The following is a 20,960-nucleotide window of genomic DNA, read 5'->3' as shown; positions in this document are numbered from 1 at the left end:
CTCCCTCCATAGGCACCACAGATGCTGTACATGTAATACTTTATTCATTATTGTGTGAGCAATTTCAAGTCCTTGATTATTTTACTGGCTTTAATGTTTTATATATTCTTTTACAAATAGCAGTTCATCAAATTTGCAGCAAGGAAAGAGCTAAACAGGGATTCTCTAGAGTTTATTATATGCATTTGGGGAAAAAAACTTTCAGTAGTGGTACAAATATCAGCATCCTTCAAACTGAAAAAACTTCTAAATCACAATTTGTATTGCTGATACTTCTAGCATTTACAGAAAAATCTGATTTTTTTAAATTTTGTTTTATCTTGTTTTAATTTGTGTTGTTTCAGAATTTGAACAGGTATAAAAAGCACACTATAAAAAGTTTTCCTGTACATACTTGCACTCCCTGGAGAGAAAGGTGAAAGCCAAAGGGTACAAAGCACTCTGTTTACCTGCACATCTCATCTGGGCTGATGGATACTGACCCCCTTATCTTTGACATCCTGCTATTGACTACAGAGTAAATATCAACATTTTGTCTTGATATGCAGTTTCAAATTAGGTTATGGAAGGATTTAGATAATCAGACATATTTTCCATGTCTGCTAGAATATGTAATAGCAAACACTATATCATGTTGCAGATTTAAGAATGGAGAACTCCTTAGGTTGTTTTCTCCAATGTGAACAGTGGGAAATCTAATAAAAACATCCTTAGAAGTCCCCTGAGTTTCATGTCTGTTTTATCCAAAGTGGAATCACCAATGACTAGGCTGTTTTGGGGTTGCTGCCTGGTATAGTTCATTTTTTTCAGGTATGTTGTTGTTATGGACTCTTCCTTCTGCTGTGAAAATCTGTGTAGCATGTCACAGCATATGCATGATCACTTAATTTTACTGAGTTTATGACTCTTGTGGTACAAGGGAGGCTCCTTTTGGCATAGTCTTCAATATCTATGGATATGTAAGAGTAGGTGTAGGTGTGTGTGTGTGTGTGTGTGTGTGTGTGTGTGTGTGTGTGTGTGTGTGTGTGTGTGTGTGTATGTGTGTGCGAGTGCATACGTGCACGCATATGGTTTTACAGGACAGTGCTTCTAAGAGTTTTGTGTCAGTATCTGCTTATGTTTACAACTGTAAGAGATATTAAAAGGACAGCTATGCTCTAAATAAAAATTTTCACCATATTGGAATGCATTATCCTCCCTATAAAATAATCCCTACACTGCAACATAGAAGTGAAGCATGATCTAGCTGTTTCGTTCTGTTTGGAATTTCACTGCAATTCAGCTTCCAGCTTCTTCGAAGCACTCCAGGCTAAGACTGCATCAGATATCACAATACATTCATTAGGAATGTTTCCCTGGACCTCACAGTATAGGGTCATTACAGTTAACATTTTGATACGTGAAATGTCTACATAGCAAAGTGTTTGTGGTCCTGCTGTGTTTACCTCTCACTGAGGCCATAAACATATTAGGTCTTTAGACTTGCAGACTTCACTCTGAAGATACAGCTGACAAACCAGTAATGCTGTAACAGAGTATGGAATGGCATGAATGTGATACTCTAACAGACTGTGACTAAGGTAGAGAGAGGCAGAGAGAAGGTTGGAAGAGAGGACCTAAAGCTAACAACCGATGGCATTAATGATGCTTAGCACTGCAACCTAAATTACCCTGCACCAAGGGAGCTGCTTTGCACTGCAGTGCCATGTACTGATTCCTAGCTGTCCACATTCCCTAAAAGACCACATCTCACTACCCAGCAACAGCATAACTATGAATTATTCCATTGTGCAGCTAGAACAACTGTGCAAACCACATCTACCACCTGTGCTCTAGCACAGATATCAAGAGGAACAGACACAGGCACTGTCCCATTTCAGACACATGCACACACACACACACACACACACACACACACACACACACACACACACACACACACACACACACACACACACACACACACACACACACACACACACACACACACACACACACACACACACACACACACACACTGTCCCACTGCTCATGCACACAGAATGACTCATTAACTTATTCACACACAGAATGACTTACCTCCTTCAGGTATGTGTGCAAAATGAAGTAGTTCCTATTCACCCTGGACAGATTTCCACCATTAAATGGAATAGGTTGGTTTGCAATTTATTGAGAAACTTTATTTTGATTTATATTTTATTTTTTTACCTCTGATTTTTACAGTTTGTTGGAAGAAATGGATAGATTGTGGAATGCACACTTTCAATCTCCAAAGCGACCAAACTAGTTATAAGCTCTGTGACTGTGAGTGATATTGTGCACAAGCTATGGAGGAGGACATAGAAAATGTCCCATGTCTCACTGTGACCAGCGCAACTAGCACAGTATCCAAAGGGACCTAGCTAGTTATAAGCTCTGTGACTGTGAGCAATATTGTGCACAAGTTATGGAGCAGGACATAGAAAATGTCCCATGGCTCACTGTGACCAGCACAACTAGCACAGTAGGTCAGAATAACTACTTTATTAAGTACTTCATTTTGTACAAGGTAATCTCAGTGAACTTAATTTAATATTGATTTTATTATTATTTTTTATTTATTATTTATTTTTGTTTTATGACTTCCTTGTACAATTTGACTTAAATTACTAGTTGTTTTAATTTATGTGAATTTTATGATTACTGATTTAGATATTTTTGTTTTCTTTAAAATTCTTTACTTAAATTGTCACTGAAAATAGCTTATTTGAACAAGTATGTCATTAATAATTTGATGAAGCATAAGCATCTTGTCCAGTGTACTAAATGTTGTGTGTATATCTAAAGGAAATACCTGACAACATTGGAAATTTGAGTTCTTCATTTCAAAAATTGGATGATTTGATTGCTATTGTTGCTAGTTAACCTAGACTCACTGAGGATGATTGTATTTGTGTAAAGGACACTGCTTGAAATACTGTTGTTTCTTACATTAATGACTGGACTGATGGCATAATATTAGGCAAAGCGCAAAGAGAACACATTTAGAAAGGCAGTGCCTCTGCAAGTAAAGGTCACTCAGCTTCTATTAAACATGATATTACAGGTAGCAACTTTGGAATTCAGGGTCAAGGATTCAGCATGAGCAATCTGAGGATTCAGAGCATGTAGAAGAAAATTAAAAAAAAAACAGGAGAATTTCAGAACAAATAACTAGTAAGAAAAAGAAATTGATTAATGTATTAATTCTAAGAAAAAATATACTAAACAAAAGGACACTACTTTGATATGTAATACACACATTAAAAGGAATAATAACACTTATTCATCACAACACCATTGCTCCAACAGAGAAGACAGAAAAAAGAGGCAAGAAACAAGCTAAAAGGTAGAAATCTAAACTAAACTTGAAAGGATTAAGGAACATTACTGATGAGAGAGAGAGAGAGAGAGAGAGGAGAAAGACTGAATCTAACAAAATGACTCAGGCTGTGGAAGTACAAAGATAGCTGGATGAGAAATATACGTCTGCAAATGATGGATGATGTTAATGAGTAATGTTGAAAATTATTCTTTTATAATCGAAAGAACAAACATTAATGAATTAGACGTGGGTGATTCTTCACATATACCCAGAAAATATACAAATGTAATTGGAGATTCAATTATTAAAGAATGAATATTCACATTTTAAAAGAGGATAATGAACATCAAATAGTGCTATCTACCAGTAGCAAAAATACAGGATGTGAGTAAGACCTTAGGATGCCTTAATGCAAAGAAGTATGGAAATGTTTGTATTTTGTATCCATTTTTAAAAGTAGGAATATATAGACCATCCAATTATAATGTTGACATACATGTATTTAGATAGGATAGAGTTCACCAGTCAAGGCAAGGAAAGAAAATGTTTGCCAGGTCAGAAAAGTACCAGCTCACAATTAGCAGAATGTGACGTGAGTTCTACTGGTTGTCAATGCAAGGAACATTAATAATAAAGTTTTTATTTACTGGAAAATCTGCTGCATTCACATAAGAGTGATATACTTGTTTGTGAAACATTATTAAAGATCAATGACTGGAAACCTGTTTTGTTAGTGTATGTATTTTTTCTGTAACAGACATTCAAACAGAAATAATGTGGACACATTCTGACAGGAGCTAAATATTGTTAGGAGATCTGTGATTAACACATCTTTGAAAATAACACCAATACTGGAGATTTTATAAGCATGACAATAAATACAGCCATGGAACAGATAACAGTTGTTGGAGTGTATAGACCACCAAACTCAAGAGTTGATGACCTAGAGGAATTCATATATTTCTTGCATAAAACACATGAAGGAAATAGGAACCAAGGGCTTAGCTTTAGAAGAAACAGATATTTGAAGATGTTAAATGTAGGTCTTTCCAGTACGGAAACCCTGATGTTCTCTCTCTGCCAAGTATTGCACCCAGGACCTTGTCAACTACAACATAGTGCATTACACCAGTAGGCCAACTGAGCAGAAATAGAAGTTATAAACTTCTATTTCTGCAAATATATTATGTAGAAAGTGGTGCACACACTGCCAAGGACATATTTACTTGATTTCCCCCTCAGCTTTAATCACAGTCCCCTTACTTCTTACTTGCTTTATAATAGAAATTTTTAAACTGGGTAAAGTAGGCTGTCAATAAACTCCTGTTCATTTAAATCAGTTAGCCCTCGTGACTAACTCACTGCCTTCCCTTTCTCTTAAAAATACTAAGTATAAAGTGTCTTTGATTGGCATTTCATTTTAACAAGTCTAGCCATGTCCTACTGGGTTCTTTTTAGAAAATTCTGGTACTTACCTCCTGTTTTTTGGGGGCTTGGTGTGTGGCCAGGTTCTGCCCACTCTGTTTCCTTAACCTATCCCAATTCCCACCCACCCCCACTATGCCTAAACTTAAATACCATATCTCCACCCATTACTTCAAATAAGCCATTTGTATTTTAGCAGTTGACCTTACACATCTGACTACTGGCTGTTGCACTACTTTTCCAAATGTCTTCCTCTACTTTGCATTTCTTTTTTATATCTCATGTTACTTCTACTACTACATATTTCTTCATTCAACTCTACCTTAGGTATTACTAAGCCAACATCCATAACCATCTTCCTAGCAACTCCATCTGAAAGCTATTCAGAAATATCTCCTTATCTCTATCAAACAGCTCCAATACTCTTCTCCAAAGTAAAAATTCTCCCAATAATCAATAGTGGTCATTATATTCCAATAAAAAACTCTACCCGCTCTAGTGTATTCTACATTGACACTTCAATGATAATACAAAATCCATTTCTTCTCTCTTCCAAATTGTCAGTCTTATCCCTCTGTGAAGACATCCATCCTAATCCAGGTCCCCCTTCCTCTACCCTCCCTACACTATCCAACTCCTGTAATTCATGTAAATCCCTATACATTGTGATACTAAATTTACAAAGTATTTGTAACAAAACTACTGGCCTCCATGCCTGTTTAGCTCTCAATAAACCTGATATCATTGCTGCCACAGAGACCTGGCTCTAACCAAATATAAAAGATTCAGAAATCCTCCCCCCAAGCTACAATACAATAAGGACTAATAAATTCCACAAAACAGGAGGTGGTGTAGCACTCATTTACCCTAATACCTATAATATCTTCCCATACAGAGATATCATCCCACAATTCTCTAATACTGAAATTCTGGTCTCCTTCCTAAAAATAAATAAGTCAAAAATGTATGTATCATAGTCCTTTACATTCCCCTGGCAATAACATACTGATACTGAAAGAAATACTATTTTGGGTCTCTAGTACTATTAAAAATGAAACTATCATTCTGTGTGACATAAATATTAACTGAGTAAATGTACGTTCTGTATTTTCATCCTCAAATATAAACCTATTTCATTTTACTCAACTTATCAACTCTCTAACAAGATACAACAGTAGTACTTAGAAGGGATCCATCCTAAACTGGATATTTTTTTCTGATTTTACTAAACTCTCTTCAGCCAGTACTCTCCCAAATGGTTTAAGTGACCACCTCCCAGCCTTTGTTCTTTGAACAACACCCTCTCTCTACAAGCAGCATCATTACAAACATATTAGGACTCTTACAAATTTTAACCCACAGACATTCACCAATATACTAAAAAATATGAATTGGTCTAACTTCATCTAGATGATGCACTGGATTACTTCAACACAACCATTTTAGAAATACTAGACATTCTTGCACCCCCTAGAGTGAAAAGGGCAAAAACGAGCTATGCTCCATGGCTAACCAATTCTAGTAAAGAACTAATGCTAACTAGAGATAAAACATGGAAACAGTGATAAAAACTTAAAAACCCCTCAGACCTACTGAGATTCAAACAACTCCATAACCAATTAAAAAGACTAGCATCCAAAGACAAGAACACTGTCTAAAACTTCAAACAAATCATAAACAGAATCCCAAAAAATTCTGGACATCTATAGGTACACTTTTAATTGCTGGCACAAAAAAGTAACCCGTGTCCTCACCCTGACAAAACTCCAGAGCAAATAGCCAGTCTACTCAACTCACACTTCATAAATTCTATAGTTAACCTCACTACTAACCTTCTGTAGCTCTACTCTAGTACAAATTATACTGGAAATGCCACACTATCACATCTCTCTCAATCCCTCTCCTCTACTACCTCACTTGCAGATGAATCAAATGCTTCACCCACATTATCACTTACGACAATCCCAACTTCTACTATAAAAAATCTACTTCTCAAGCTAAAACCCAGTTCTAACGCAGCAGTCAGTCTTCCCACTGAATATCTAAAACTTGCTGCAGAAGATGCCATTGCCTACCCTGTTACTATACTAATCAATAGGTCTATCCAAGAACCATAGGTCCCAATACTTTGGAAAAGAGCTTTTATTCTACCCCTTCACAAGGGAGGCAATTCAACTGATATCTCAAGCTACAGACCCATAGCCATTTTATCTCCAGTCTCTAAGCTCCCTGAAAAATGCTTATACATGCAACTCCTTTATTTCCTCCTTAAGAACCAAATCCTATTTCCAACTCAACATGAATTCAGACCAGGTCATAGCACTACAACTGCCTTAATATCTTTCATGGACACAGTCAATAAAGCCAGAGACTCATGATAAATTGTATCCATTATATTTCTTGATTTATCAAAAGCCTTTGATACAGTATCTCACTCACTTCTTCTAACTCAGCTCTCAAATACTGGTCTGGCAACCCCCACTCTTTACTGGTTTTCCAGTTACTTATCAGAAAGACAGCAGACAGATGGTAAAATTATTTATCGCCATAGCTTCACACCTCTACTGGTGTTCCCCAAGACTCTATATTAGGGCCACTCCTGTTCAGTATCTTTATTACTAATCTTCACTCTTCATTTATTCTTCAGGGGTCTCTCATATAATATGCAGATGACTACTATTATATGTTCTGCAGACACTACACCAAATCTACAACAAATCATTCAGTCAGTAGTTACTTCCATAGAGACCTGGCTATACAATAACCATTTGTCTCAACAAAACCAAACTTATTTTATTCACCCCAAGAAAAAAACTTCCATAAACAAATCTCAGTTCACTATACTTTCCCAAAGTAACACAAAACTTGAAGTAGTTGGCCACACTAAACTGCTAGGAATAATAACTGATGAAAGCCTAAAATGTGACCGGCACATACAACACAACATCAAAATACACATCAAAAACGAGGTACTCTTTACAGGCACAAACATTTCCTCCTCTCCTCACATGAAACAAATACTTGCTCCCACTTATTTCTTTCCCTCTCTTGTCTGTGTTGCCCCCTTGTTTACAAGCATGCTATCCTTCCAAAAACTAAACCTGAAACATTATAACAAGATTGCCAAGTTCACAATAAATGCTAGACACTCTACCCATCGCTGCACATCCCTACACTCTCTGAACTGGCTTGAACTCCCACACTTTCTCACCTATCTACAATTAACTACAGCACACAAGATAATTTTCAGACCCTCAGATTGTCCCACTCTAAGCTCCTATTTGTCTTCCAAATAGGTCCCTTACATCTGAAAATCAGCACCTTTTGCAAGTCCATAAGTCCAAACTACTGCAGGCCAACTACTTCACTCTTGTGTTGTAGCCAGAGCCTAGAATGCCCTTCCATTAGCAATTTGTACCATTCATAGTCATGCTTCTTTTAAAACGCCTTTACAAAAACACCCCTCTACTAACTGGATCTGTACCAGTACTAAATCTCCTCCCTAACCTGACTGACATCTTCCTCCCATATATACTCATAGCTCAATTTTGTTCTCTGTCAATTAAGTCTCTCTAGATAACTTAACTACACTTACAGTATAGAGTCTTGCAAATTATATCATTTTCACTTTTATTTTAATGTAAGAATGCATCGCTAATGTTTGTCTTTGCATTTATTTTTTATGAAAAGTTTATGCTTTCTGCATAATGTTATATTTTGTGTAAATTTTTCACATTGTTATTATTTTACAATGTTTTATGTTTTATCAGAATCAGAATCACATTTATTGGCCAAGTATGCACGCAGACAAGGAATTTGACTCTGGTTTCAGTGACTCTTCAAGTATAACTTACATGAATGACATGCATACAACTATTAAGAACAAGACAAATGACATACATGCAGCTATTAAGAACAACACAAAAAAGTAAATATACATATACATATGCATATACATATACATACAAGGTGTAAAGTGCAACTCACTGCAAGAAATAATGAAATAAACTCTGAAACAAACAAGTATTAACAATATGTAAACAATACTGCAGAATTCTCAGAGGCTTGGGAAAAAGAATACCCCAACCTAATAAGCTGAGTTAACCTTTTATGAACTTGATGGCCTGTGGAAAAAAATGTTCGTATATCTGCTTGTTTTGGTGAGTATTACTCTATAATGTCTGGCTGATGGTAACAGTTCAAAAAGATGGTGGCCTGGATGTGAAGGGTTGGTGATGATTTTCCCTGCCTTTTTCATGACTCTGGAATAGTACAGGTCCTGCAAGGAGGGCAAAGTAGCACCAGTGATATTTTTGGCAGACTTGACTATTCGTTGCAATCTATTTTTGTCATGATTAGACAGAGATCCAAACCACACTGTTATGGATGAGCTGGGAACAGACTCACTGACTGCTATATAAAACTGAATCAACAGCTCCTGTGGCAGGGTGAACTTCCTCAGCTGTTCCAGAAAGTACATTTGCTGTTGTGCCTTTTTTTATGATGGACCCTACATTGGTCTCCCAATTCAAGTCCCGGAGCAGAACATACTGGATGTTGTATGTGTTTTTAAGTAGAGGATTGTTACTTCATGTATTCCTCTCAACCTCGTAGAGCAAGAGATCTGGACAAAGCCATATATAATAGTGGGATGAAGGCAAAAAATAGGGACAATTTTTAAATATTGCTCTTACAAACTTGGAAAGTTGATAAAATAACAGGTTTTGCATTAGCATGAATTTTCTGAAGGGTATGAAATCTGAAACTCAAATTTCTGTCATTATTTTCTAACTGAAGCCTTTAATGATTTGCCACTAGTTTGCCAGAAAACAACAATTTTATGAAAAAACAGACTAAAAATATGAAACCAAAATCTGGACATTCTGGAAAAACTATGCAATTGAGAGGTATGACTTCATGTCCTGTTTTACCACCTTTGATGTGCGGAGATCATAGGTTTATAAAGATTAAACTATTACCAATATGAAGTCTAAATCAATGCACAGAAGATTATTAACAAAATATAATTCAGATAGTACAAACATACTGCTGCTCAATGCAAGGAGTCTTAACAAAAAAAATCTACTCCATATAGGCACTCCTTACTTTGGAATACATCAATATCTGCATCATCATGGAGACCTGGTTCAAAATCACTGACATCAACCCATCAATGCAAGGTTTGCAGTGGATGAGGGCACTAAAGTTGGTAATGTCTCTATATACATAAAACAAAATTTCACCTCCAGACTCATTAGACAGAATAATGACATAGAATTCCTCCATGTCAAACTTCCCATTAACAAAACCCCTTATTACATCATAGCCAACAATAGGACTCTCTGTATTTCACCCTTGGCCCATACCTCCTACCTAACATGAATGCATTGGGACTTCACCTATCCCCTCCAACACCTGGGAGACATATACATATCCTAACATGTATGCCCAGAGATTTCTGGACTTCAAAAGTATAAACTAGCTGGACCAGATAGTCTTCACCACAAGTAGGGGAGACAAAATCCTGGGCTTTTTTTCTCACCAAAATTGGACAGCTCTGTTCCCAGCCAGTTGTGACTACCACCCTTGTCAAATCAAACCATAAATCAGTCACTTTCACCATAAGACAAAAACAGAAGCATCTTTCAATAACTTGGCATTCAAAGAGTATGGTAAAGCTAATTTACAAACACTGAGTGACTACCTGGCCCAGTTCAACATCCCCTTCAAACTTGAACCTGATGAGCCCTCTGCATAATTGGAATCCTTTACAGCCAAATTTTATGCACATGTAATTTGCTGCATAGATACATCTGTCCCCCTCTGAAATAAATACAATATCAAATTTAAAAATATATTCCTGTGGTGAAACCCCAAGTATAACATGCTCTTAAAAATAAATAAATAAAACAAAGCTCATTGCACAGAAAATTAAATGGAACCTCTGGATACCAAAAGTACACTTGCTACACTTAACATGGAACTCCAGTCCCTGATCAAATCAAGCAAAGCTAGATATGAGGTAAAAATAGCCAGTCAGACAAAAGACAGACACAAACTTACCTCTCCAGAGTTAACTTAAGAGTTCTGCAGAATGTTCATATTTTTGCCTCATATTTTTGGTATGTTGCTCATAAAATTTCTGGTTTTCTGAAAAATCACAGAGGATTGAAATCACTAAATAATGACATATAATTGTGTTTCAGACTTCATATCCTTCAGAAAAATGCACCCTAACACAAATTCTGTTATTCCAGCAACTTTCTAAGTTTTTAAGAGCAGTATTTAAAACCTGTCCATATTTTTGGGCCTCTGCCCCCCATTATTTTAGGCTTTGTCCAGATTTCTTGAACTAAGAGGTTGAGGGTTGACAGGTATGGGCAGAAAGCCTTCTTTGACTACATTAGAAACCTCAGAAACAATACTCAGCACAACACAGAGCTAATAGTAAATTATATCACATAATCAGATCCAAAGGATATAGCCAGTTTAGTAGCATTTAAATGTAGCTTTAACTGTACCCCCACACACATTTCCAGATCTCATATAAGCATCCACACCCCACAAATCTCCAAGAACAAGTCCTCAAAACCCTATCAAAGGACAATAACATTGTTCTGTGGGGCCAGCTAACATATCACGATATCTATTGGCTAACTGGAAACAGGGACTGTCATACTCCCTACAAAGGGTATTCAATATCAGCCTCCAAATGGGCTTTGTGACAGATTAATAGAGGACAACAATCAACCTCCAGCACAAAAGTGGAGCATCAATAGACATGTGTAATTATAGACCTGTAAGTCTGACCAGCCTCATCTGTAAGGCTGTGGAAGAATCATTATGGAATTAATAAATAAGGACATAGGCAACCTACAAACTCTTGACCCAAGCCAGTTCAGTTTTCTCAAGGGCAGATCCTACCTACCTCACTTAGTCGACTTTTCAAGAAGGTTACTGAAGCAACGGATGAGGAAAAAATGGTACAGACTGCATAGCTAGACCTTAGAAAGGCATTTGACACCATCCCCCACTCAGATGTAGTTGATAAACTCACCCAGGTAAATGTAAATCCCACATAACTCAGATAACAAACTGGATCACTAACAGAACCCAGGAAATTAGTGTAGGTGCCTCTACTTCCTCCAAAAGACTTTTCACTAGCAGTGTACTCCAGGGTTCAGTCCTCAGTCCAGTCCTCTCACGCACTTACTTCTTGGAGGTTAAAGCTAATGTTAAGGGTTTATGGTTAACTAACTTTGCAGATAACTGTGAATATGGTGCTGTCATAAACTCTCCAGAAGACACCAAAATTCTTCAAGATGACCTTTTCCAAAGAAAGAACTGGTGTCAAAACCATGGCCTAAAACTAAATGCCAAAAATGTATAATAGTATCCTTTGGGAAGCATTACATCTCCTGTAACAATTACATTGACAGCACACCCCTGAAAATCGATCCAGTTTTTAGGAACCTGGGAATCTATGTAGACAATGAACTGTCCTTTCATCATCATGTATCCACTATTGTAAAAAAAGTCCTTTCTCATTGCACAGCTTATTATTAAGGATATGACATCCAGGTCAAGGGGTATGATTATTCCATTGTATTCAGCAGTTATTAGGCCAATCATTGAGTATAATGTCCCCCTTAATTATGTACCATTACAAAGACTTGACACACTACAATACTTTATCACCAAGAAAATCAAAGGCCTAAGTCATTAAAGCTATACAAAGACCATCTCAAAGCCCTTTCCCTCTTCTTGGTATCTTACAGGTTACAACAGGCAATCTCTGCCTCACTTATAGAGCATCAGCCAGCCCCATCCTTTCAGACATTGTGCACAAGTCCAATGGTAGCATAAATGCCTGCTCAAGAGATCTTAATCTCTCCTGCTACATAAATAGAACATGTTGGAGAGATTGATATGTATCACAAAAATACAACTTCCCTGGAATCATCTTTCTGTCAACATTAAACAAAGTACTTCTCTTATTCTATTCAAATATAATCTGGAAAAATATATGGGAAACCTGCAAGTTCACTCAGGCTATGGTATTTTTGTCCCTTATGTATAGGGGTAATATATAAATGTCTGCCTGGCTCAGGGCTATTTGTACTTAAAATACAAAGGCCATGGGTTATTTGTACTTAAAATATAAGAGAGAAAAACTTCCTTGGAATACATGGCTAGGCTTCTAAAGATTATCATGGATCACTAGCCTAGTAAGTACCTACGAACCTATGTACTGACTATATGGAAGCAAAGCAATCTTTGCATAAAATTAAATGGAGTGATGTCAGGTGGATACGCCTCCATAAGAGATATTAAATAAGATGAGAGATAAAAATATAAGAAATGGAAAAGTAGTTGAACTATAACTTGGAAAACTGAAATAAATAAACTGAACAGAAAAATTAAACATAGTGTGAGACAAGATCAGGAACATTCTGAAGAAAATTTATATAAAGATATTGATCATAATAGGAAACCACTTTATATACATATATATATATATATATATATATATATATACATATACATATATATATATATATATATATATATATACATATATATATATATATATATATATATATACATATACATATATATATATATATATATATATATATATATATATATGGGTCTCCTTCAGTCGATCGAATGTTTATAAGTTCAAACCACATATGGCCGAGACCATATGTTCGAACTTATAAAAGGCTGATCTGACTGAATGGAGATCTCAGTACAGAGCGGAAAGGGAAGATATCTTCTGCAATGTAGTGCAATCTCGGAGTTGGTATATTTAAGTAAGGGGTGTGTAGGGGGGTCAGGGGGGTGTAGCCCCCCCCCCCCTGCTATAGACGTTTCCTTTTGTGGTTTTTTTTGTTTTTTGTGGTTTTACTTCGGCTTTCGAACTTTTACAAGTTTGAACATATGGTCTCTGCCATATGTGGTTCAAGCTTGTAAAAGTTCGATCGACTGAAGTAGACCCATATATATATATATATATATATATATATATATATATATATATATATATACATACATACATACATATAAAATGTGATAAGAGTAAAGATATGCACATTGATAAGCTGTGTATAGATTCTCGTACACAACAGACTGTAGATATATTTACAAAATCATATGCAGAACAGTTTGGCTGCACAAAGGGGAGATAATCTGTGCTAGTAACATCAAGATAAATTTAGATATTGAAATTAAATTAGACCATTTTGAAAATGTACTATGCAAACTGGACCCAAGCAAAGCTCAGGGAGGAGACAGAATTAGTAATAATGGCCTCAGAACACTTTGGCATGAACTTACAGTACCATTACATCTGTTATTTACTAGGTCATCTAAGTATGGAGAGATTCCTCAAGACTGGAGACATTTACTTGCTAAACCCATATTTAAGAGAAATGGGAATAGGAAAACCTAGTGTCACATAGACCTATAAGTTTATTTTCTTGTTATGGAAAAATGGAGAAGGTTATTTTGGATATATTAGTGTGAGAATTGGAAAGGGTGGGACTGGAACCCATATATTAGCATGCATATGAAAACAGACCTATAACTACCTGTAACAAGATATTCTAATAATATAATAACAATTATAAATGAAAAAGTGTTCTGTGACATAATTATAAAGACCTATCTTCAACATTTGATAGTTATATACAAAACACTGCTCAATATCTTAGAATAACCAGGCATTAATGAAATATTGGTAAGATGGACAACTGCATGCCTTACAAATAGGAATGGCATGTATGATATAGGAACTGAACAGGTGAAATTCTAAGTTACAATTAAGGTGTCCCACAGGTCTCTATCCTAGGCCCAAACTTGTTTAGCATTATCTTTCTGATTCATCTTTTTCATCTGAGGTGTTTTATAGTCTGTATGCAGACTAGTTAAAAATTGGAAAACATTACATCTGTAACAGATGGACGGCTGCGGTGGTGCAGTGGTTAGCATTGTCACTTCACAGCAAGAGGCTCTCTGGTTCGATCCTCAGCTGTGGTACCTTCTGTGCGGAGTCTGCATGTCTTCCCTGCAGTCACATGGGTTTCCTCTGGGTGCTCTGGTTTCCTCCCACATCCCAAAGACATGCTGTAGGTGGATTGGATACACTAAATTGGCCCTAGGCGTGAGTGTGTGCCTTCCGTGGAAGGTTGGGTGCCAGGCTGGCAACTCAACACCATAAAACTCCACTGCTAATCATCAGCAGACAAGTGATCCTCTGTGGCAATCCCTAACCGGGAAAAGCCAAAAGAAGAAGAATTACATCTGTAACAGATACAGCATGTCTGCAAAAGAACTTGACTAAATTAATTAGTTGGGCGCAGGAGAGTAATATGCTGATAAATATATCAAAACTGCTAAGCATATGGGACTTAGTAGACATAGTTTGAAAGATGACTATTTAATACAGCGCACAATGATTGAAACTGCAGATTCATTTAAATACATATGTATATGGGTAGATCCAGTTTTGTGTTTTTCTGATCATATCAACCAATTGGTTAAAGATAATTATAAAAATATAAGCTGTATTAAACATTTATAAAGTTTAGGACATCAGAAATGATGAAATAATTCTTTATTAGTTACATTAGATCTAAACCAGAGTATGGATCAATAATCTGGAAACTTTATAACAACACTAAATTGAGTACATTGTAAAGAGTGTAGAGTGGAAATATACCAAAAGCATCCATGGATGTGAAAGTTATTATGAATGATTAAAATATCTGAACTTGTACAGTGTCTCGTACAGATACTGAGGAGAAAACATCATTCAGATATGCAGGGTATTTAGATAGATACCTCTAGAAATGCTTAGGGATATTAACGAGTTGTACAGCATCATTGGATGTCTTTTTTAATTTCTCCAAATCTTTTGGGTTTCTAATGTCATGACGGGAATGGACCCTATTTCTAAGTCAAAGTATGATTAAAGTTCATGAAATTAGTATTCTTTCACTCTTTCACGTCAACCAGAAGTGCTCTTTGCAGCACCAGCATTGTGACCAGTAATGACTCCTTCTGCAAATCGTATGGAGTTACATGCATTGGTAACATATCTAAATACAATTGTAGATTCTTTTTTATAAGACCCGTTGCTCCTAGTACTATTGGAACTGTCTGGGTATCTTTCTTCTGCATTGCTCTTGTTTCTGCCTGCAAATCCTGATATTTTATGACTTTGTGTCTCTCTGTACGCAAGACACTATAGTCACTGGGTGTAGTGATTTCAGTGATCAATGCTACTTTTGTCTTCTTTTCATGGACCACTATATCTGGTTTTCTCATATCTATCTTTTGAACTGTTGGTAATGGGTGATCCCATGTGATGTAGATGGTTTACAATTAAATTTCCGAAGTGCCTGTGCTCAACCAGCATGTGGCTGAAAGGCTGTATTCAAATGGGCAGAATGCCAAACCAAAATGTATCGACTACACTACAGCAAATGAGTAGTGTAGTTTGAGTATCTGAGTTCGGCATTGTGCACGGAAATCATGGTTCAGTAAGCAACAGGGAATTAGCCCATTTCCTCACTGTAGTGCGATCTTGGAGTTGGTATATTTAATTTGCAGGGGGTGTGGGATAGTCCCCCCCTTCAAAATAGTACAAATAGTACAATTAATGTACCATTGACTGTAGAGTGTGATGGTACGTTAATGTGCATAGCATAAGTGATTGACGTCACCTCCTGCTATGAAAAATACATTGAACTGTGGATGCTGATGTATTATTTTCACCATGGCTGCTGTTTCAAAGTTCTGATTTCACCATTTGGGGTCAACATTCTGACCAGTCGACCGATGCCATTTTGGAATTTCAATAGTAAACTGATGTAGACTTTATAATTTTCTATGATACTTTGTGGCTCATGTTTCCAGTGTTTTTCAGCTACTTCAGTATTATAATATTTGCACAATCCCCAGTGCAACAGTCCTACCACATTATTATGCTTTTCAGTATATAGTCCTTCTGCCATTAATATGTCACAACCAGCAACAAGGTGTGCAACTGTTTCCAATTCTGTTTTACAAAACCTACATTTGCGTGTTTCTCCCACATGTTCAATGGAGTTTGTAAACCAACGTGTATGCAGTCTACTGTCTTGGGCCACCAATATTAACCTTTCATCTTTTGGTTTGAATTAGCCTTTCCTTAATCATTCATGCATTCGATTCTGATCAACATAAGGTTGTTCCAGGAGTTTTTTAAACTTGCAACTATATTTATGCATTTTCCACATTTCTTGCCTTTTCATCTGATCCTTCACGTTATATTCTTTGTTTTGTTTTTCAGCACATTCAGTTGCTGCCTGATTTTTATCTACTTCTGGTTTGATTTCCATTCTAGCTTTATGCCGATATGCTTCTGCCAGACTAAGAAGGGAAGTCATCTTAGATTTATTCTCCTCATGTTTCAAAACTTTCACTATGTTTGGGTCTGGTGAGGTAAGCAGATATGTATGCAGTTGCACGATTGCAGATCTTTACATGTAATTATTTTCAAGGAGGATCATACCTTCTTCAGAATGGGGAATATATAATTTTGGTATACACTGATTTTTATAAATCATTTAATAAGCATGAAGCATCCTTGTTGTTTCCCTGTCTAATCTATCCAACACCTTTTGGGGCTAGTCACTCACTCCAAAACTGTAAGTTAGGACAGGATGAGCAAATTGTCTTATAGCCTGAACTTTGTTCTGAGATGTCAATGCTGTTTTCAGAATTGATTTAAGTTTTCTAAAATATTCCTTACTGAGTTTTATTTGCATTTGTTCATGTTTTATTGTTAATCCTTCATCGGTTCCCAAATATTTATACACTCCCTCTTTCTTGTCCCAAACTGTTGTTTTCTTGGTGCTGCAGCTTTCCTGCTTTAAATGTTACTTTGCACATTTATCAAGACCAAATGACATTATTATTTCATCTGAAAAAGATTTGATTACTTGCAGTTGTGCTTTCAATTCCTCATCTGATGAGCTATACAGTTTTAAATCATCAACACAGAGAAGATGAAAAGTCTTTACACTTTTTTGCTTTCTGGGAGCCAAATTATATCCATTACCTAATATGTTAAGCAGACATCTTAATGGGTTAAGGGCAAGGCAAAAGAGCAACAGTTATAGAGAGTCACCCTGGAATATCCCCTTTTGGATTTTTATCCCTGCAATAATAATTTGTCCTTTATCATGGCTTAACTGCAAAGTGGTCTGCCACTGTTTCATGGTCACTGTGATGTAGTTTATCAGTGTAGGGTGTATCTTATACATTGTTAAGCACTCTTTTATCCATGAATGTGGGATACCATCAAATGCTTTTTTTTGTAGTCTATCCATGCCGTACTTAGATTCTTCCACTTTTTACAGTTCTCCACTATGACTTTATTTGACAACAAATGATCCTTTGTTCCATATTACTTTCTTTTATTACCCTTTTGTTCAATTGCCATAATTGAGTTTTCTTCTAAATGACTATAAACTATGTCTGCATCAGTTCCAGTGTATAGTTTATACATCGTCAGAAGGCAAGTTATTGGTCTATAATTTTTAGGGTAGCTTGCAGGTTCAATCTTAAGTAGGAACATTGTTTTTCCTGTTGTTATCCAGGCTGGTGTCTGTTCAGGGTGTGCATATAAATAGTTCTTACTTATTGCTAAATCTTCTTTCAAAGATATTAATACTTTTAGCCAGCAGTTACATACTGCATCTGGGCCTGAGATTTTCCAATTAAAGGCTTTTCTTAACTTTGTTTCAATCTCTCTGACTGTTACTTCATCCCATTTCATATCCTGTACCTTTGAACTTCTTATTCATTAGCATCTTTGTTATGCTCCACAGGATCTTCATAAATACTTCTCTAAAATATATTTATTTCTTCTTTTTGGTGGTCTTGAGTAGGAGAAGAGATGTACTAGCTGTTTCTATGAGAAAATAGCTAATGCCTGCAATAGACAACCAAATTATATTAAAACAAGCACTAGTTTAGATACTTTTAAGAATAACTTGGACACATTATAGGGATGACTGTTTTGTATACTAGCAGGCTAGAAGAGCATTATTGCAAGTGCCTGAAATATGTGTGTGTGTGTGTGTGTGTGTGTGTGTGTGTGTGTGTATGTATGTATATATGTAAACATATATATATATATATATATATATATATATATATATATATATGTCTACAAAACCGAAAAGCCCTCAAGAAGACTGACATTAAAAAAAAAAACTTCAACAGTATATAAAATGCAAAATACAAGAATGAAGCAACTGAAGGTTTCAACACATAAACTGATTTATTTTAGCGCTTTCATATGTATATATATATATATATATATATATATATATATATATATATATGTGTGTGTGTGTGTGTGTGTGTATATATACAATGATGTGGCACTTGAGTAATTCAGGTGGCAGTGAATCCCTAACTATGCAAGTACTCTAAATGGGCAGATCAGTGGGAAGGTCATTTGCACAGACTCTGAAACTTGCCGACAGAAGTACACATTAGCTGATTCTTTGGGGGGATACCTGTAAGTCTGTAGGCAAAATAGTTTGTGCTCATATGTCTCAACCACCAAGCATTAAAAACCATAGCACTGGCCTTTAAAAATCATAGCAGAGGGTCAGAATGGAATGCCTTCAAATAGTAGACTCTATAAAGTTAGTAGTAGTGAATCTCTGTTTAGACTTAGTTATGTATTTAATAAAGTATATTTCCATAAACAAGTCTGATTGTATAAGGAATATCATTAGAAAGACTAAATATAAGTGGCAAAATCATCAACCTCTTAGCACAAGAACTCTGAACAAAAATAATTAAGGGCAAAGGCCCAAAAATAGTGTTAAATTTTAAATATTACTCTTATAAACTTAGAAAGTTGCTAGGATAAAATGTTTTGTATTAGCATGCATTAGCATGCATTTCTGAAAGCTAGGAAGTCTGAAACGCAAATGTCTGTCATTATTTAGTGACTTCCATTCTCAATGATTTTCCAAAAAGCTACACATTTTATGAGAAACAGACCAAATCAATCTATACACATAGTTGTGTATGTGTGTGATATATATATATATAAATAATTCTATGTCATTTCTGAATATGGATATGATTTATACAGAACTGTATGTTATGTATTGAGCTAAAATGTAACCACAGAATGCCCTGCTGACTTATCACAGAAATGCATATAAACTATATACCTGTGCAAATGTATGTTTTAACAGTAGAAACTAGAACCTAAAAGGGTTAATTTGCAAAACTTCAAGAAAATAAGTTGAAATTAAATTGCTTTACGATTGTGCTATAAAAGTTTTCTCTCAGTTTCAGTGTAGCAGACACAATGTCTAGAGCTAGATGTTTTTGTATTGTCTAGAAAGAGAAATATTGTTTTATGACTTTCAGGATCTGCAAACATCTGAGAGATATGTATTTTTCACACAGAGATGTTAAATTCAGTTAGTTTCTGTTTTAGCCTGATGTCATCCAAGCTAACCCATCAGTAGTATTTGATATTAATTAAAGAATTCTCTCAGAGAGAGAGAGACTGGGCATTTTGTATTTTTTCTTAGACCTAGCAAGAACATCTACTCATCATCACTTGCCTTGCTGTAAGCAAGATTTAGGGCATATTATCTCTTTTAGATATATATAGGAATATAGCACAGATAAGTTTAGATTCTGTATTTATTTGAGACTGTTATTTGAGACTGAGCAATGTTGTTTTAAAATATTTCCTGTGATTTTGAACTATAAACTTACTGTGTTGATGTACTGAATATTGTCTTGTTCTTTTATTATTTATTATTAAATATGATTAAACTTATCTTTGTGGCTGATATTTGTGAGACATATTTAAGCTCTTAGAGTAATTGCCTATGTATTTGGTGACACTGTACAGGCCACTCATAAATAGCTTTGCTGTTGGTCAGACTACCATTTGGATTAATAGTAACATTACACAGTAGGATTGGACACCCTTTGTTAAGAGCCTTAAGTAGCTGATAAAGAGCTGCCTGGTGGCAGCTGGAACTACCTTATAGTTTGGGCAGAAGGGGGCATAGCTGGTAAACATGTGCCAGCCTTTCCCAGGTATGTGTTTGTGTATAAATTAAATCTCAAAGTGTGTGTGTGTCAGCTACTTGGG

Source organism: Protopterus annectens, chromosome 8.part1 (genome assembly GCF_019279795.1).
Source record: "Protopterus annectens isolate FY-2018-M chromosome 8.part1, PAN1.0, whole genome shotgun sequence".
Taxonomy (NCBI): domain Eukaryota; kingdom Metazoa; phylum Chordata; order Ceratodontiformes; family Protopteridae; genus Protopterus; species Protopterus annectens.
This window is presented reverse-complemented; position numbering follows the sequence as displayed.